The sequence below is a fragment of the Coturnix japonica genome, chromosome 1 (assembly GCF_001577835.2).
Source record: "Coturnix japonica isolate 7356 chromosome 1, Coturnix japonica 2.1, whole genome shotgun sequence".
Lineage (NCBI taxonomy): Eukaryota > Metazoa > Chordata > Aves > Galliformes > Phasianidae > Coturnix > Coturnix japonica.
Window position 1 is genome coordinate 40712933 of NC_029516.1, and position 20282 is coordinate 40733214.

At 42.9% G+C, this 20282-nt stretch overlaps 1 long non-coding RNA gene across 5 annotated transcripts in view; it reads right to left on the reverse strand.

Annotated features, from left to right (window-relative positions):
* Positions 1–408: 408 nt before the first annotated feature.
* Positions 409–20282, reverse strand: part of LOC107311555 — a 99946-nt gene continuing 80072 nt past the window's right edge. The window contains exons 4-8 of one of the 5 annotated variants that reach the window (XR_001554142.2): positions 12190–12307; positions 11857–12006; positions 10052–11571; positions 9102–9857; positions 4891–8982 (exon numbers count right to left, since the gene is read on the reverse strand). This is a non-coding gene — a long non-coding RNA (uncharacterized LOC107311555). Of the gene's footprint in view, positions 2082–4890; positions 8983–9101; positions 9858–10051; positions 11572–11856; positions 12308–20282 lie in introns of those variants that run through there. The other 4 variants (XR_001554141.2, XR_004306811.1, XR_001554144.2 and 1 more) reach the window with 4 other exon arrangements.

A 20282-nucleotide genomic window follows, 5' to 3' on the forward strand; every position in this document is an offset into this window, starting at 1 on the left:
TTATGAGGCTGTTCCTCTGGTAGGGCACATAAGAGCACATACCATGTATGGTCATGGCTTCAGCTGTTGAGGGGTGACATCTTTGGTCACATCCATCAGATCTATTTCTGTGGATGTTTCTGTGGATTTATGCACCTCTGTCCCCCATCATTCCCTCAGTGACTTCTGGATCCATTGACCAGTTTCCATCAAATATGACACTACCAGTTTAGGCTCAGAGGCACTGGGCTCCTGCACATTTAAGTAGATGACCAGGAAGAGAGAGAAACCTTAAGAATTCTGCTGTAAAGGAAAGACTGCAGTGTGATCTCCTTTGCTAAGCACCAAGAATGCGCATAAGAATTTACCCTTGGGGCAGTCTGTAGGAAAAAAAGATTTCATCAGTCCCTTTTCAAGTGGAATTCCTTGCTTTTAATCATTATGTGTATGTTAATACCTGTGATTTCATAGGTGCAGCACAGATACTGTGAAATCACACGCTGTTTAAATATGGTTTATGCCCTCAGGCATGGGAGTTGCAAATTTGTATTTCATCCAACCTCGTAAACTTTGTGAGGGCTTTGGCGCCTTTGTATGGAGCCTATTGCTGACAGTCTTGGACTAAAATCCATGGCAGAGACTTTCTTGGGCATGCCAGCTGGAAAGCCGGTGCTTCATCCTCTGAACATAAGTCACTGGCTCAGTCTGAACTACAGCAACCTCTCGCATAACATTAGCTGCAGAAATCAGTGGGCCTGCATTTCAGCAGACAATCAAAATCAATCTTCAGACTGAATAAGCAGTATTCAGAATGGCCCAGCATGCAGCAGCACCTCCCAGGCCCTCCAATGGAGCACTGCCTTTTTTTTTCTCATGGCCATGCACATAAAAGCCCATAAAAGCCACTATTCCTGGTCCATGTCTCACAGAAAGCTGTGCCCATGTAATCTTCTGCCATCACTGAGGGCTTCAAACAAAATGATTGGGAAAACAACATGTGGTATGTCAATATCGCATGTACATAGACTTGTAACCTCTAAATTTCCAAATATTCTGCACTACTATTCTGTGTGTCTGTGTTTTGGGTTTGGTTTTTTTCTTCCTTGCTGTTTAATTGTACACTTATGACTGTCACTTTATGTTCTTCATTTGTTTTTGGCAAATGTCTTTCAAATTTACCCACAACTTTTTCTGATGCTCTCCTGGGTTGAACTCTATGAATTGAACACAGAGAACAGATGGTTTAAAGGATTTGTGTGTTGAAAACCGTAATGTCTAACAGGTAAAAGTAATATGTCGAGAATCCACATCAAAAACCACGGAACAGGCAAATAATAAGATTAAAGATTAGGAGCATTAAAAACTTGCCAATCACCTATCTTCAAGATTAAGTAAGTAAGTGCAGAACTGTAATCCATAGGGAAGTGGTTCATTATAGGTTATAGCATTGCTGAAGCCACAAGAAGGCATGCATCAGGGAGCATGAATTCCATAAAAATACAGGGGGTTGTGTGTTCCTAAATCAAATGATAGTTTCATCAAAACACCTACTGAGAATTGCCTTGTAAGAATGTCATGGATGGACTAATGGAGATTTAGGAAGAAAAAAACTACCTTGAAAAAGAACTTTTCAGCTACTGGTACTCTAGTCTTTCACTACAAATATTCACAAACAAAATACGCAGAGTGCTGTTTGAATTCACATTCACTTTGTTTTGCTGAGCAACTACACTTAAAACTCATCATTCATGCAGGTGGCACCAATGACTTGAAGATGCCAATGACAGAAAACAGTCGAGAGATGTTCTCGGTGAAACTCATGATAGGCACGTGAGACATCTGCACTATGGTCAGTCCAGAGCTTCGCAGGAGCTCCTGTACATCAGCTTGGGTTGCTACTCTTTCCAGCTGAACCTATGGGGATCACAGAATCAAAGAATTGTAGGTGTTGGAAGTGACCTTCAGAGATCATGGAGTCCAACCCCCTTGCCAAAGCAGGTTGCCTACACCATGTCACACAGGTAGGCATCCAGGCGGGTCTTGAATATCTCCAGAGAAGGAGACTCCACCACCTCTCTGGGCGGCCTGCTCCAGTGGGATGTCTGTAACAAAGAGGTGGCAGCTACAGGTCAGGTCCTGTGCTAAAGAGAGCCTCCTTCAAGACTGTGCAATCACTCGTATGAGTAACAAGTGGGTTTGCTAATAAAGATTGCACTAATACCAAATTTGAGAGCTCATATTCATGACTTGTACCCAGTGTGAGAGAACTTGAACCTTGTTGGATTTGCACAACTCTCCCCAGATAACCCACATTAAAGTCATGAATAATAGAATAATCTTTATACAAAACAAACAAACAAACAAAAAAGCATCAGTAGTTGATTTTGTTTCCCATTGCTTGGTATGGCGAGGAGAATGCCATGTAGCTTTGTTGGCTTAATTGAGAAATACGTATGAGTTCATGCAAAAAATAAGCCCAATATTAATATAACCAGAATGTGAGATGGAGAAGATCTGTGCTGAGTCATGCGGAGCACCCAGCCAAATGCCTCAGCTAAGAAATTATTCTTCATCAAGTTGAAAGCGTGCCACAAAACAAAGACTTTCAAATTCCACCCCAGAAAGCGGCAGTGGTACCATCAGTCACATCACTTCACAGAGATGCTGGCACATTTCCTGGGCACTTTCAAGTGGCACCAAAAATGGGTGAACAGGAAAAAGAAGGGAGATTGCAGACTTCCACTGCAGAGTAAAACAGAAATATTTTAAAGAACGTATTCTTTGAGGTTACTTATCTGCTCGCTATGGTTGTATGCTTTTACATATTTATACATGATTTCTCTTTCTTTGGGTCTCAGACAAAAACTTCTTCTCTCCATTATTCTAGGCATGTTTGAGGCCATTTCAAAGGTTTTTCAGCAAATTACTTGAAGTTCCAAATGAAGTAATCAGGGTAGCCCTTAGTCATGTAGATTATAGGGAATGCCACTATGACTGATCCTGAAGGTCTGTGGTTGATTTCATACAAAAAGCTAAACGAATGCAATAGCAAGATTTTTCTAGTTATATGAAGGTCCATATAGCACTGATTCAAACACTCCTCACTCTCCGCAAATTAATGCACTATTTGTTCATGGCTTTGTGTGTAAGCAGATGCAATAAGTGTTGGCTTTGCTGGGAGTCAGAGTTCATGCATTGCATCAGCAAATCAGTTAAATATTTTGAAATGGTCAGAGTAGAGGCTGCTAAATAAAGAGGGCAAAATTTAACTCCAAAGGGATGTTACCAGGCTTTCTTGAAACAGTAAACAAATACTCCTGCAGGCTTAAAGTAATCACACAGTGCTTAATGGCATCTCTTCTTACAGATTCAAACTCTCTAAGTCTTCTACATTCGTATTTGGATGTGAGACATTTGCTGTATCTGACATCCAAAATGCTATTTAAGCTCTACAGTGTTAAGCAGCTAAAAGCCCTGCTGACCAAGCCTTGATTTTCCTGAAATACAAGCCAAACCCGTCTGTGTGGCAACTGCAGTAACGATGTAGATGTGAAGAAGAATGATGGGAATAAGCAAAGGAGGATTAAAGATCTCTCTCAGTTAAATACTTTTTAAAAGTTAAAATGTTTGCTGTAAAAGGAGTATGAAATGGACCTTTCATTCTTCTTCTGCTTTTCCTGGTGCAGAACCGGTAAGGTTCATTATTTCATAGAACATTACATAAAGTTTGGAAACAAAGAAAAAACTAATTTATAAATGAAGAACAAAGTGTTTACCAAAGCCTCAGACAAGCTGAGAATCAATGAAGGTAAAAGTAAATGCATTTACTGCGGGATGACAAAATGCTCCATCATTCTCAAGAATCAATCCTTCAACAGCTGAGGCTTCCCTTTCACTAATACTAGCTGTAGGCACTACTGAGTCAGCTGCCAATACAATTTTAATCTGGATCAAATATGTGTCCCATCGCACTGCTGTTTCTTCTGAACTAATGTTGAGTGTGGAATACGATGTTAAAGCAGTTCATTCTATCCATTGGCTGCAGATTGATAGTGGGCCGAGAAAGTACGATGTCCATAATAAAGCTGGACAGGAAAAAGAAGATTTACAGGTTGAAAATAATATTAAAATGATTTTAATAAGTGTGATAAGTACCACGGTGTCACTCAGTGGTGACAGGTGACAGGACGAGGTGAAATGGCCTCAAGTTGCACCAGGATAAGTTCAGGTTGGATATCAGGAATAACTTCTTTACAGAAGGGGTTGTTAAGTACTGGAATAGGCTCCCCAGGGAGGTGTTCAAGTCACCATCCCTGGATGTGTTTAAAAATCATTTGGATGTGGTGCTCAGGGACATGATTTAGCAGAGGGTTGTTAGAGTTAGGGTAGTATGGTTAGGTCATGGTTGGACTCAATGATCTTTAAGGTCTTTTCCAACCTGAGCAATTCTATGGTTCTATGAAGCCAACACATGGAACCACAGCCCAGCCTCCATACCCATCCTTTCTTGGATGGTTGTTTGGTAGCTGCAATAGCAGGAGCAGTGCAAGAGAAAGAGGTGATTCCTGAGAGCACTTGCAGGAATGCCAGAGATTTGTTCAGAAATAAGTGTTCACTCCTTATTACTACTTGGCATTATAATGATACCAAAATGACTTTTACAAAACTGAGTATTAGATATTGTAGAAGTCTATAGCTCAGGCAGTTTTTACTTGTTTATGAACCAAATGAGCAAGAAAGAGCATCATCTAAAGAAAAAAACTGGTTTAAGATTAAAGATAAGAAAATCAATTAAAAGGATCCAACTTCAAAATGGCTCAGTGGTGGTTTAAAAGCTTAGCTAGAGTGTGTGCAGTGTGTGCCAAAACCTCTTGATGAGTCTGCCAGGTGCTCTGGAGAAGCAAGAAGATGTGCTGTTTGAAGTTGACATATTTTATTTATATTACACTTTCGGATCAAGTAAAGAGATTTCCCATAAAATATAATGAAGCTGCTTTTTGGTAGAAATTTCAGTTTGAGATTTCTGAAATTCTTAATTGCATAAAAATTCCTTCATTTAAAGCCCGCCTCCCATAATCACAAACCTGACAATGTAACAGTATAATTGCAAAAATGTAGGTTTAAGATGCCTTTAGGAAGAAAGTGAGGATCATCTTCTGTTACACCATTTGCTGCTTGACCAGCAACAAAATGTCTACCGCCAGCTGGGACAGGACCATTTTATAGCCCAGTCCAAGGCACAAGAAGCAATGAGCAGGCATTCAGTGTTTCATTTCAGAACACTCAAGTAAATCTCCTAGTAAGTGTCAGATGTTTAAGGCTGGACTCCTGGCATCCTTGCGGACATGGGTTTTACTGCTGACCTCTGCACGACCTTGTAATCAATACTCCAGCTCATATGAAGGAAAGAGAAAAAACTGTTACACATGATTCATGACTAAGCAGGGCTTCTCTGATCAGCCTGACTTTTGATTCCACTGGGTCCCTGTTATGTAGGAACACCTCTCAGGACTCTGTTGACATGGAAAGGCAAATAACTTGTATGTGTACATGCCACAGAGCTGTGAAAAGCCACAGCAGTGCACCTGGATGAGCTGGCAATCAGAATTCCCACTGGCTGCAAAGCACCGGGGCCCAGTTCTAAGGTCTTCCAAGAAGATCTGTGCCTGCCTATAGATATATATTGGAGAAAGGAGGAAACAGCTCAAATTTGCTGCGTTAGGAATACTGAGATACTAGATGGGAATCTATCTCAGTCTCCCTGGGGTTTTACAAGGTCTTGCAACAAAAAGGGGGGTTGTGAAGTGGTGGGCAATTAGTTGTACTGAGCAATTTCCTGAAGTCATCCAAGAGTCTTGGGTTCATAAGGTATCATTGATGTTTAATTACTGTTTTTGTGAATATAACAGAAAGCAAATGTGAAAAGGTACTGTCCTGATCTGAGCAGAAACCATGACTCTGAATGAACATCATGACCAGAAATATTTTTTAGGAGCATTACAGGGATTTGAAACTGAAGCTGCAGTCAGGAATTCAAACATCAAATTGCAGATTGTTATTAGTTGGTTTCCTGAAGTCTGCTACCATACTTACAAAGAACAAGTGCTGGCTACTGTAACTATCACTGCATCATAAGTACATTTAAAGATGATTGAAACTGATTGGCCCATTTCTATTCACCAAGGGCCGGATTATTTTTTACTGAGAGAAAACTACTTAGAGACTTGAATTTTGTAGAGTTACTGTTGGCTATTCCTCACTGATCTTCTGGTGCAGAGGCTTGCTGGGATTTGCAGCTCTACCTGTTGCACTCCTCTGCACCCACAGGGCAGTCAGCCCTGGCAATGCCTCTGGCAGCTCACAGCTGCTGAGACAGGCATCTGGGCTTCTGTGTCTTGCCCCAGAAGCATCCCCAACACAACCCCCCTCTGTCATCTCTTTCCTTGTGATTCTACTGGGAAACTTGCCTGAGAGCTGAGCTGTCAGAAGGCAGATCCAGGGGGCTGCTCCCCGTGACAGCATTCCTCCATCCAGTGACCAAGTCCATCAAGTGACCCACAGGGGAATGAGACTGTCACTACATAAATCCCATTTCTTTCCATATATCAAACAATATTTCTCAGACCTGCAGCTGATACAAATACTTCTACAAGAAGTAGTACAAGGAGAAGTACAAGGCTGCAAAGGCAGCCTAAGACACTGAAATTCAATCACCCGACGCCAGGCAAAGATGCTGAAAGAAAACCATGATCACCTCAATCACAGATTGAGACAATATGTCCCAGGAGCCCCTGCCAAAGCACCGGATCTCTGGGTCATCCTCACCCCTCCACCTCCACCGGCACAACCCCAAGGGCAGTTCACATGATAACACCTAGTGCCTCTTTGAAGAATGAGCGTGCCATTTATCTGGATATATTTCTCCTTGTTCATCATCACTGTCCTTAGCAATTTGCATTTAATGAGCAGACCACACATATTTTTATGGCAGATGTTTCACAGCAGCAAACAAAAAGTATTCAGATTCTTTGGGGCAGTGCACAGGTGGATCCTAACCTTAAATTTAACGTGTCCTGGAAGGACTGTGTGCTGTCCCTCCTCTCTCAGAGCATAGGGTTGGGGCTGCCAAAAGGCCTGCAGAGGGAAGAGCAGGCTGGTGGCCACAGCGGTGAGCTTGGCCCCTTGGAAGAGACCCCACTGGGGCAGACTTCAGGAGAGCTCATCTGCATTTGTCTGTTACAAGAGGTTGTGACAGCTGAATGCTGTCCAACAAATGACCAAATTGTTCCACATCACCTTTGTTCCCTGCATTCAAACATAATAAAGCCTTGTAACACATTCATTTTCGGTAACACACGCAACCATTTGTCCATTGGCTGTCCTTTAGTCCTCATCCAGTGCCTCCTGAAGGTGTGCTCTTGGCAGAAACAAACTCATTTCCCAGCAGCAGGATGATGGTGGGGATGAGCTGAATAGCAGCATGTCACTGTGTCAGAACTGGAGTAGCAAATGGGGACAGTCTCTGCCTGGACTCAATGAGGGCTATCTACGGGAAATAACAAAAAGTATTGGGAACAATAATGTCAGTCACTGACATTCAGAGCTTCCCTTACATCTCCATTACTTCCCTTACATCCTCCAGGGAGACCCCAGAGCTCCTTTTGCATTTGTGGAGCTATTGGCAAGCTGAGAGTCTGATCCAAGAAAGAACCTGGATGCAATAAGATAACTCAACTACATCACGCTCTCATGCCTGTAATGCACATACAGACACAGAAGGGTTGATTTAAGATGGTGTGGGCAATCTTAATTGTTGCATCCCCCAACAACTGAAAGCTTGACCATTTGTCACTGGTAACAATATTTTATACTATTTTTTATGGGATGGATACACAAATATTTCTATCAGTGCACCCAACTATATCAGAAAGAACAGCGGGTAACGTTTTTTCCCCATCAGGCTGAAAACTTCTTATCTGATCATTTTGTTTGCTCTGCCACTGGCAGTTCCTCAACATTAACAAGTAAATGTGTTTCTCACATCAGACACATTCAGCCTCTTTCCAGGAAACTGTCAAACACTTTTAAATGTACTCGTATTACTTCTTTCGCCTCACCCTACTGTCCCATTGACAATCTGATGCTTGTAAAGCAGGATGCAGTGCTATGTGTGCAGCTTGTCTGTCAGACAAGCAGAACTGAGGGCAAAATGGAGAGCAGGGTTCTATCAGCTCAGGAACTATTTAACCCTGTTCTCTGCCAGGACTCAATTGCCTACCAAAAATCCTTCTCTTCTTTGAACTTCAGTGTAAAGTCCAGTCTAAATCTACCTGACCAGAGACTTCCAGCAAGGTACAAAACCAAGAAGTCTACACTTTTCCTCAATTATGGCCATATTAGGAAGACAAAAGGGATAAGACCCAGGGGGCTCCAATCACTTGCTAAAAATTTAGTGTAGTCGTAGTCGTTCTGGGCTTGCTGCAGCACACAGGCTGTGAGTCAGAGCTCCTGAGGCTCACAGTTAACAACATCTCTAAAGGGGAGAAAAGATTGATATCGTTTTTCTCAGTGAGTGATTAAGACTGCTTTTAACGATGCAGTCATGCATGCTATGCACTAAAAGGGATGATTCATTCGTTACTTGGAAGAGGAGCATCTTCTTTTAATTCAGGAACCAGAGAGATTAGCCAGTGTCCCATTTGTGTGGCTGATTAGCATGTAGAAAGAGAAGAGAGGAAATACTGGCTACTTTTGTCCCTGTCCCCACATCTGCAGGGCTTTTTCTCTTCAAGCAAGACACGAATGAGAATTCTGTCTGTAGCAGTGCCATTGATTCCCACTTTGCACAGTCTGACACCAGAGCCGGCTGCTGGCAGCGGCTGCAGCTCCCTCCTCTGCCTCACAGCCGCAGGCGCCTGCGTGCAGCCCCATGCCATCCGCAGCAGCAATGACTGATGCTGCACAGGACGTCTGCTCCTTCTGATGTCAGCACTGTTGCCTCTTCTGCACGAAAAGAGAACAGTTATAGGTAGAGCTGGCAAAAAGGACAATAACAATAATGGAATCTCTTCTTACCTGAACCATACTGTTGCTGAAATTAAATTTACAATAACTCTTCTCACCTTTCAACTCCTTTCTGAAATGACATCATGTGTACAGTAAGGAATCTGCCACTCCCAAGTCTTTCCCTTCCCAGAGTGGGTAGCTCTGCATTGTAAGGTGCTCTTTGCGACACACTGTGGTGCAATAGAGGAGCATGATGGCATAACTGTCTCAGAGGTAACACTGGAATTTCTTCATGTCCTTTGAGGAGAAATGGTGGTGTCAATGCCCACATGCAAGACACTTCTAGTGGGCAGAAATTGATGCTGCTGCCTCTTCATCACAACAAAAGTTCAGTTTACAAAGTACGAAGCTTTCTTTTTTCAATACTGATCAAAATTGTCATTGGTGATCTCTTCCCCCTGTCCATGTATGACTCAAAGGCAGCTCGTTCTGCATGCTTCCAACTGCAGTCTCACGTAATGTTCACGTGGACAAGCTGTACTCAGAAAACTGGCAGCAGTTCCAAGATTGACGTATGTGACAGGCTTCTGGCATCGGCTCCATTGTCTGAACTGCAAGGATACATACAGTGCCCTTGCATCCAAACACAACCCCCACACTATCCCTAAGCACACTTACATCCTACACTCCACCAGTTTCATAGGCACACCGCGTCATTCATCCTTGGCTTTTACTTATCCTTCCTTCTGACCACATCCGGGCTCCCCCTTGGCCTTTCACCCTTCTCCTCCTTGGCTGCCACAGCACCAGCTATTTATGCAAAATGATTCATCCTCTTCTCCACCATTCATGCCTCTTCTCCGTGAAGCATTCTGGGGAGGATGAAAGGAGATACAGCCTTCAGTGGGAGCAACTCCAAGGGACAGACAAGCTTCATACCAACCCTCATTTTCCTCTATGTTAGCACTTCCCTCCCCAACTACATCATCGTGGTCCACCTTCAATCTCCTGTGCTGGTTGATATTTGTTACGAGCCTTTATTTACTTGAATCCCTTCATCTCTTACCTTGCCAAGCACAGAGAGTGTGCTTCCCATACTGACAGAGTGGAAAAGAGACTCAGCAGGTGGCCGTCCAGCTGAGTTCCTGACAGAAAGACACCACAAGGATTTTGTTTCATACTGATTATGTAAGGGCACTTAAAGCCTTGGCTACACAAGTTCCATACAATACAATTTCAATCATTCAATTTAATGTAAATATACTTCTACTCAAATGAGAAGCTCTTTGGAAAAAGAAAAAAAAATCAAAAAGATGATAATTTGGTTAAAACAAAGATTTGTGTGTATGTATTTGAAGGTCAAAAAATGACTCCTGAGACCAAATAATTGAATTGAAACATGGCCAGGATTTCTTTTAATTAAATAGTGAAATATATTGACCAGAAGAAAGCTCTTCTCTGAAAGCATTATCTTTAGTCAAAACATCTTATGAATTTATGCATAGTGCACAATGGACACCAGATGAAATCATCCTCAGTATATCTATGCATGTAACCATTAGAAAGCAATTTATCCCACACTGAAAGACTATGATAAATTTCATATGTGAGATATTTATGTAGCTTACCTTTATTTTTTATTTTTTTTTCCACTACTATGCTCCTGCATTCACCAACAGCCCCAAAGACAAATAAACCATCTGTCATTTAACTGGTGGTGTACAGATTGGCCATTACTTATTGGTTTTACTTTTAAGCTTAAGTTAAAGCAATGTGTTTGTGCCATAAGTGACAAATGTCCATAACCACCACTGCAGCAGATCTCTGATTGCGCTCAATGCAGAACAAGGTCAGACCTGGTGAAGGGAAAATGAGCACGCACAGAATGACTGCTAAGGTTTTTCTCTATAAGCAAAGCTCATGTATTACTCTCCCAATGCTTCCTTGGAAGTGCCCTCAGTGTTTTAGTGAAAACATTTCCTGTTGTCTCCCTTCTGTTCCCTACAACAACCATTTATTTAGCACTGAAAACTTCAGAACACTTTATTCACATTTTAAAAAGTAAGGAGCAATTGATAACGGTATAATTGCATGGAAATTGTCTGTCAGCCTTCTGCTAGGTGCTAATATCTGCAATCTGCATAGCAGAACTGCCACTTCTTCACCAGTGCTTCAGTGAGATGGTTACTCCGCCACTCTGCAGAAGGTCATCGCTGACTATTAATATATAACCCACAGATGTGTTGGATCTTTCCCTGCAGCGCTGTTTCAGGCACTGCAGGGGAATCCCCTCTGCTACCCATGCCAGCAGCAGGCAGGGAGCTTTGCTTGCAGCAAGGGGCACCCAGCTGCAACAGCAGCCTGGGGATGCCTGCCTCCCACCCTGCCTCCCCCCATGCAGCAATGCAGCAGCTGTCAGGGCTGGGCTGCACAGAGGCTCCCTAGGCTGATCCAAGTGACAAAGAGGATGCTCTGAATCCAGATTGCTTTTGTTATCAGAATGGCATCAGGAACTGCAGTGCTGGTGCAGTCAGGAGAGCAGGCGCACGGGAAGAAGTGTGCTGTGGTTCAGGCAGCGTCTTTTCCCTTAATAAAGATAGAATGCAATTGAATTGAGTGTTATGGTCACACAGTTATCAATCAAACATCCCACCAACAAAAAGGATAATGCATCAGTTCAAAAAAAAAACCCAAGATTAAACAGTAAAAATTGCTTCATCTATGTGCCATCTGCAGAGGAAATAGCTGCATGTATAGTCATTAGACAACGTGAAAAATACACAAACACGAATCCACATGCATATACACACGCATGTAAACATGCAAAAAAAAAAGAATCATCTCTAAATTTAAAGGAAATGCAAAATACACCTCACGTATGAGTTGTCAGCTTTCAAAACCCGCATGCAGCGCTGATCCTCTGGGCAGCCAGCTCACGGCAGCAACAACCAGAAAAGCCTATAGAGGGAGCAGGCCGCCTGCTTTTCATGAGTGACGGGTTTTCAGTCTTAAGCAACAGCCCTGAGAGAAGGACAGCCAAAGGTGGAGGGCGGTCGTGTCTTAGGGAGCAGTCCCAGGGTCTGATCAGGTTACCCTGCAAAGGAGTTGAGCCACAGCAGCACCCACCTGCCCAGGCCATGGGCAACAGGGCTGTGGTTCCATGTCTCCCTTCTTTTCCTCCTTACCCTGTCTGTAAGTTCACACCTGGGCCATGCAAGAAGTGAAGAATCACTTTCTGTTTTCTGTCTTCTGTTGTTGCTGGCATGTCCTGACACTTCAGCCTCCTTTCTTCAAGGTTGAGAAGAGTTTCATCTTCCAACACCTACAGCCAAAGCAATACAGCGTTGGATAGAAGTAAGGGAAGAATGCAGTAAGGAAAGCACAGGGCTGCCTGCTGAGCAAATGGAATAACTAGAAAATGCACAACTGCACGTCACAGATAACATGAGAGAAGCAGTACTGAGCAGAATCAATATTAAAATTGCATTCAGAAGACAGAAAACACAGAAATAGTAGCGTTATTGTAATACTGCAAATAGTGTTCATACTCCTGAATTTAAACAAATCAGACATTACATGCATTCTACTGTACAGGCACATATGCACAAAATGAAAATAAATAAATAAATGCATATCTTTAACTCATGTATACATGTATTATAGGTCCAGAAAGTTGGTAGTTATTGGTTCAGCCTGGAAGGCCCAACCTAGACAGAGAATAATACAAACCTGTGCCAAGAGCTTTACCTTGCCTTGATTCTACAGCCTAAGGAAAGACAGCATGACAGGACACCCTGGGTTTGGTTTTGAAACAGGCAGGGAGCTGTGAGCAGAAAAATTTAACAGAAAGTGGATCCTACCAAACAAACTCAGATTCAGCCTTCAAAATCAAAAGACTGGCAGCTAAAATACGTAGGTTTGGGAGTAAAGGCTTTTGTAAGAAGCTTAACTGAGAGACATATGCTTTCTCGTCTTAAAAATAACAAATGTGCAAAGGAGAAAATGGTGCATAATGCATGGCAAGTCCGCAACTGTAATTTACTGTGTCATCCCTGTGAGTTCTCTCTGTAGAATGACTGGCCACCAGAGTGTGCACCAGCTAACTTCCAGTTCTGTACAAACTGAAGAACAGGCACAGAGCATACAATATTTATACATGAAATTATACTGAGAGCTCTCTCCCGCACACACTAAGGTTTAAGAATGCTTTAGCATTTGTCTCCTGGGGAGAGAGAGCAGGCTTTAAGACTGCAGTATGTATAGTTGAGCACAGGTCATGCAGCAGTAACAGAGAAAAGGAACACTCTGCCCTTCAGTTCCCAGGCACTGCAGCTTGAGGTTTTTTAAAAGGATAGTATTACTTTTCCTTCACTAACCCCTATAATGTTTCATCTTTTGATACAGCTTTGCTTTCTTTTATTATTATTTTTTTTAAATTTCTTTTCCTTGCACGATTGGAGGGAGACAATTTGAGGAATAAATTCTACATAGTGATGTGATTCAGCAACTTTCTGGAAAACATAAATGCAGCCCTTTTTTCTCAGTGCACTAATGAAACACAACTGGCAACGATTTCCTTCATACTGAGCTTAACCAAAAGCAGCCAATGTATCACATAACCTGAAACTCAGAGGTCTCAGATCACAATGTCATTTCTCATGTTCTTTTATATGACTACGAGCTGCTCAAACCCAGCCAGTGACAACAACTACACGACTGCAGGAGCTGCTGTGTTACTCAGAGTGGCTCAGCAAATACATTTTCTTTTTAATCTAAATTCTAGGTAGCTTTTGCCCATACCAACACACAAGGCTGTTGTTTCTCAGTATCCCAAGGGCACATCCACAGAAAGGTTGTTCTGCAGTTCCACCAGAGCAAACCCCTCTGCTGTGGGGTTGCTTCATCAGAACTTTTTTGGCATGAGGGCAAATGAGGCTTAGTAACTCCACTGTAGAAACACGACCTAATTTTGCATATTTGGTATTCTTTACCCAAAAGTGCCTCAAGTGTGGGAAATCAGATCAGGATCAAAAACTATTCACCTTAAAGGAACAAATTCCCACCCCCTGCCCCAGTTACATGAAAAGTAGTAAAAAGAGCTGAAGGAACTCTTGTGCTATACCAGGTGAATTAAAGCTAGCCCAGTAGAGATATGCCTGTCCATAGGATAAAGGAGTCCAATCTCCAGGCAGGCATTGCGGTAGCAATCCCTGGTAAACAATGAGTGTCTGTGTTGGGCTGTGCTGTGTCCCCTACTAGAGGGCACATGTAGGAGTGGTGGGCAGCACATGTCCGGCTTATCACCATGAGCCCTCCTGCCCTGGGCTGCCAGAGGGCTGCAGTGGCAACTCGGCTGCACCCACAGCTCATGTGCAGTGCGTCCCGTGATCAACCTAAAGAGGAAAAGTGCTGTGCAAGCATCAGCCACTGTTATTCCTGGCAGCGCTGCGTGGGGATGCTTGCAGGCAGTGCCTGTGGGGCTGGCTAACCACTAACCAGTGTGGAGCCTCTGTGCTTAGAGGCACCAAGCTCTATTCACCACACATATTCCCATTTGCAAAATAAAAAGTGATTCTGACAACAAAGTCTCCCAGTGACTAAGCGACCAGCGCGCCGCTGGTATCAAGTAGTTGGCACAATTTCTATCATAAACACTGCTATCAGGTCATTGTAACTCAGCTGTAAAAACTTGCTCCAGGCTGATATTTGGCAAACAAGACCTAGCAAGATAATCCTTTTTTAAACACATTATCCTATCTGAGTAATCTACAGACATGGGAATGGAGAGGTCTGCAGATGCAATCCCCACGGACATCTCTGTTGATCTTCTCTGCTGCTATAGAGAAGGGCACCCAGGAATGGGAGCACCTGGCCATCCCAGTCGGAAACCCAGATTCCCACAGACAGACCTCCTCCCACCTGGAGCCACCAGCTTTCCCACTGAAGTGAAGGGTAAGGTATCATCTATTTCTCCATCAGAAGAAATGTCTCTCATTCTTCAAAACAGCTCCTTGGTCATAACACCGCAATGCTGTGCTGGCTGCCACAGTCCTCTTCTATTTCAAAAGGTTTCCTGTGGACTGTACCACATCTGAAAAATGCTTTGGTTGAAAAAATGCCATCCATCAGCCTTTACGAATGGGGTTTTGCAGATCTGCGCAGAATATCCTCAGGACAATAAGAATGGTTAAATGCAACAGGGCTGGAAGACTCTGCACTAAACAAATTGTAACAATTCTTTATATATCTATGCTCAGGTTTTATAGTTAGGAATGCTCCTTTCATTGATTTCATTATTAAAAGTCTGTTTCAGCTTAGGGTTTTTTTTAAATGCTGAATCTCATTTCCAAACGCCCTCAGGGAGCAACAGCCACAACAATAAAATTAGGAACCAATTACTGAAGATAAAATTAGAATACCTAAGCCCAGCCCTATACTGGGAAAACGCAGTGTTAAAATGTATGAGGTAAAATGTTTTTTTAACTGTCTCAGTGTTAAATTTTATTTTGTCCTTGGAATAGGCAAGGGCAGAAATTTGAGACAAATTACCATGTTATTAAACACAACTGTTTTCTGCAAAATTAGTGCTTTTTTTTCCCCTATGTAGCTATATATAGAAATGTATATGTAGCTATATGTATCTGTATTTCTCAGGTCAAAGAGGCTTAATAAGATTTTAAATTATTTTTTAATTAAGACTTTTTTTTCCAGTGCTTTTAAGTGTTGCTTCCACTAGGATCAGGATGCAAGGAGATGCTGAGAATATAGATGGTACGAATGCTTTACCTTTCCATCCTGTTTACACAGTTGATCTGGAGGATCTGCAAAAGCAGTTCTTTGGTACAACCACAACTACTGCCTTAATGGCGAAAGCAGCAGTAGGTGCCCAAGATCCACCTACCAACACTATGGCAACCAGTCAGATACTTTGCGGTAAAATCACCTAATACCCAAACTGGCATGGCACTGGGGAGAGTTGTTCCAGCACCCTCACATCAGGTAACTCCTCCATTCCTCCTCATCTTTCAGCCTCAAACAACTGGCTGTTATGCACTCCTCAACAAAATGCTGTCAGATACATTCACCAAACATTCTGATGCTGATGAAAAAGAATCATTCAATTGAACAAAAAAACATTGCCATGAAAATACTTTGTTTAGAACATTGCTCCAGATGAGTGAACAGCTCATTTGCTATTCCTGCGTATTGGAGTCTAGCTCAGTGCTTTTGCAAAATATAGTTTTAGATAGCATGTTTGTCTTATATTATGTACTTGAAACTTCAGTGGAAACAAAGCATTCTCTCCTGGCAGTATGGCAGTGTCTATAGGCCTTGAAGCCAGCAGACAGACCCAATGGGTTTCACGAACCATTCTCCAGCAAAAATCTGCACACTGGAGCTAACTCCTTATCTGCACTTCAATCAAATGAGCTTATTGTTAAAGTTTTACAAAGCAGCCCAGCAGCAAGGTGAAAGATGAAGAGATATTGAATAATAGATAAGAATATTTTTAGTCAGCTCAGATGTATTCATGTCTCTGAGCACCAGCTGGAAAAGGCCCACGGACAGCCCTGGGATGGGGCTCCCATGGGCAGACAGGGCAGGGCCCTGCAGCCTGGGCCCATCCCACTTCCCTGCCCAGAGCAGAGCACCAGGGCACTGGACACCCCCTCCTGAGGATATTTTGCTTCCTATTCATCCAATGCTTTTTAAGCCCAGCAGTGCTGCCCTCCAACTTGCAGCAGACAGAGCCGCAAACTTGCTCCCAAGGCTGCTCCTTATCTGCAAGTTTCCTGCCATCCTGCTCAGCACAGGGGCAACACAGAATTTTTATTGCTCTGGAAGGGTTTCTTCCCAAGCGCAAAGGAAAGAAACAGGTAAACTGTCTGATTCCAGCACTGTTCTGCCTCATATCCTGTGTCCTTTAGCCACAGTCTTGTCATTGCTTCAGTGGTGAGGCAGTGGCACAGGCTGCCCAGAGAGCTGTGTGTGCCCCATCCCTGGAGGCATTCAAGGCCAGGCTGGATGGGACCCTGAGCATACTGAGCTGGTGGGTGGCAGCCCTACCCACAGCAAGGGGTTGGAACTAGATGACCCTTGGGGTGCCTTCCAACCTTAGTCATTCTCTGATTGCTTTGTTATTGAAGCCTGAAGAGAGCAAGATTTTTAAAAGATCTTTCCACTGCATGATCCAGCCCACTCCCTGTTGTCTCTCTGTTTTAATGAAGATCAGAGAGTACTTGACATCTTTGATCTCACTACAGATCTTGAGAGCCTCTCAAGAGGTGGAGATATAATCACATAATTCACTGAAAAGATAGGGAGATACTGACTGAAACTGTACTTTCTGAAATAAGTGACAGTGGAAAATGAACACTCACTTGGATACTCAGAGCTTCATTTCAAAAAGGAACCAATTCATGTGTCCCTGGAAACATGCAAACAAGAAATGCTGTACTAAATCAGATATGGTATTTAGTCCAGATTCAGAGTATTTGCACATAGTCCATCCTACTGAGAGACTGAGCACAGTGCAGAAATGCCCTCACCTTGCCTCCTGTATAACTGAGATACTGTACATAACAGTGGGGCAGACAGCTGTAAACAGGGAAAACTTATCTTGGTAGTATGTAAGAAGTGCAGCCCATTAAAACAATGTTAAAAGATCTGGGGCAGAGGCAACCATCAACTTGCAGTACCATGTAGCTCAGTGCTGCTCACATTATCCAGATGTTCTGACAGAACATTTTTGCTGAACTCTTTATTGCCAATATCTAGACTGCTAAGCTAACAGGTTCAAAACCAGGTTGGATGTATCTGAGCTGTTATTTGGGTGTTGGAGAAAAAACAGTGAGTATCAACTGGTGTTTGAGACTGCAGCAGAGATGCAGCCCAACATTTTGTCCATCCTGTCCAGTAGGACCTTTCAGCACACACATTGCTGTGATCCTTTGAATTGACTCAGAAATGGCATTAGCTTGATAGTGGCGAATTGTGCTTTGAGTTCCCTTTTGAGCTTGGAAATATCTTCAAAGCATTCTATAAAACACAGTAGAGCCTCAAAAAGTAGAAAACAAAAGTTCCCCATTTCTCTCCCTTCCAGCTGAATGCACTGGGAATAGGATGTTTTGGCATAAAACCCAGACATACTGAAGCAATTGCTAGAGGCCATCCAAAGTCACAGCCAAGTCCATTTTGGGGAGTATGGATGGATACAGGCAGGGCACCTGTCCTAACCCAAGCAAGCAGAAAGCTGCACATCATCTTGCTGTGAGGGCCTGGCCAGGTGCTGTGCCACTGCATGAAGGGCCCAGAAGGCTACTGCAAGCGGCCCAGCAGGAAAATACTGCTTAATAAATCTGTGGGTCATGTTCTTCCTCAAGATCTCACTTCAGCTCTTGTAGCTCATTAGGAAGTGTAGGGGTCATGTCCATACAGACCCACTACTTTTGCAGCTGTTTTTGGCCCACCAACTCCATCTTCTGCTTCCCATCTCCCTGCAGATGAAGTTCCAGAATGGGTGAAATACTGAACATCTCCCTACATGTGCCAGCTGATCTTCACCTCCTGTAGTTGGTTGCACCATTTGGCATTTTAAGCCACATTTTCCTTTCTGGGGAATCACGCATATCCTTCAACTCTCTTCTCCTGTGTGTCATCCCATGTCTAATCCTTTCTTCCTTCAGCTGCAATTTGGTATTCTTTCAAGCATGCAAAATTTCCAGTGAAGCAGCCCCTGCCTTCTCCCACTCCCACATCATCTCCCAGATCATCTGTTGTACTGTGCCATCATAAATATTTGTGCAGCTACATGGTGAACCAGATCAGAGCACTGATCCAGCTGAAAAACTGCCCCTGGGAAAAAAAAAGAAATGCAGCTTTTCCAATATATTATGCCACAAGGTCACACAAATGCTTGTGTTGCAACTGTTAGGAGCTTGTCTGTAAGAACAAGAATGGCTGACTGGAAGGAGGAAGAAGTGACAGTCTCCTGTTTTAAGCTTTGCTGGCCTTAATGTGTTTTCACATTTTGGCATCTGCTTTCACCAGCATTTGTGTCCCACACCCTTAAAGCCTGGATAAACCCCTTCTTAGAGGAGTGAACAGGCACAGAGCTACTGAAGGCTCCCAGCCCCTCCTAAATGCCTGGGGGAAAAGTTTTATGCACAGTGATATCTAATTCTTGCCTGGATTTGAGGCCAAGACCATGATCTCCCTTATATATGAGAAAGAGCTTCCTCCTATCAGCAACAAGCTCAGGGATTCTTTGGAATCAATTGCTAGCACTTCAGAGGCAGACAGCATATTTCTCCCTACCTTACTCTCCAGATTTGAGGACTGATGTGGCATAATGCCTCCTGGTTACCTGTTCTACAGCCCTACATTGTAAAGTGGAGGAAAAAGCCTGGAAACATTACCACTTGATTTCATTTTGACAAACAGACTTTTTGCAAACAGCTCGCCTTTCCATTTAACAGATTCTAATAAACTAAGCCAAAACCTAAAGCCAGAAACCCTGACATGAATTCCCTCAATCTCATTTATTTTTATCTCAACTTCTTTCTTCAAAATAAAGCAAAATAAAGCACAGATATTTCTCAGGGTAGGCTTGGTAATCTTTTGGGAAACACTTGACAATAGTAGTGAAATATAACAATACTGCTGAATAAAGCTGTACAGAATACAAAGAAGTCCTTCCCTTGCCTCCTCCAACTCAAACAAGAGCCAAAAATACTGTTTTGTCCCCATTGGTTTGTGGTGTGAGACAGCAAGGATATGAGACCAGCGGATCCCATGAGTGGGAGGACCGGCTACAATGAGAAACTTTTTCTTCTTTTATTGCTCCCAGCAACTGTACAATTAACTTAAATTGTGGATATTTTTTTGGCAGTGAGTTAATGTATTCAGGCTAAGGATAGGTTCTAAGTGAACATTACAGTTTCCTGAAGAGGCTGCAAATCAGCAGTCTGCCCTGCAATTATATCCCATATTACCCTTCAGTAAACTAGAAACACGAAGGTAGTATGTTATCATACGCTAAGATACTTCCTTCACGCAGTGCTTGTACCATAGCAAGTGTTGGGACAGAACCCTAACACATACACTGGTGGACATATTTAGCTTGAGACAGTTTATCCAGTAAACATCGGGAGAAATTGTGCACAAAGACAACAGGAAGGGACTGATCCTGATCAGCTCTACTATTCCGGCAGCTCTACTAATTTTGGAGAAAGCAGAGCAGGGTTTGGCTATGCAACAAACAGGCAAGTGTTTTAAGATGTTAAACTGGTTTGAAC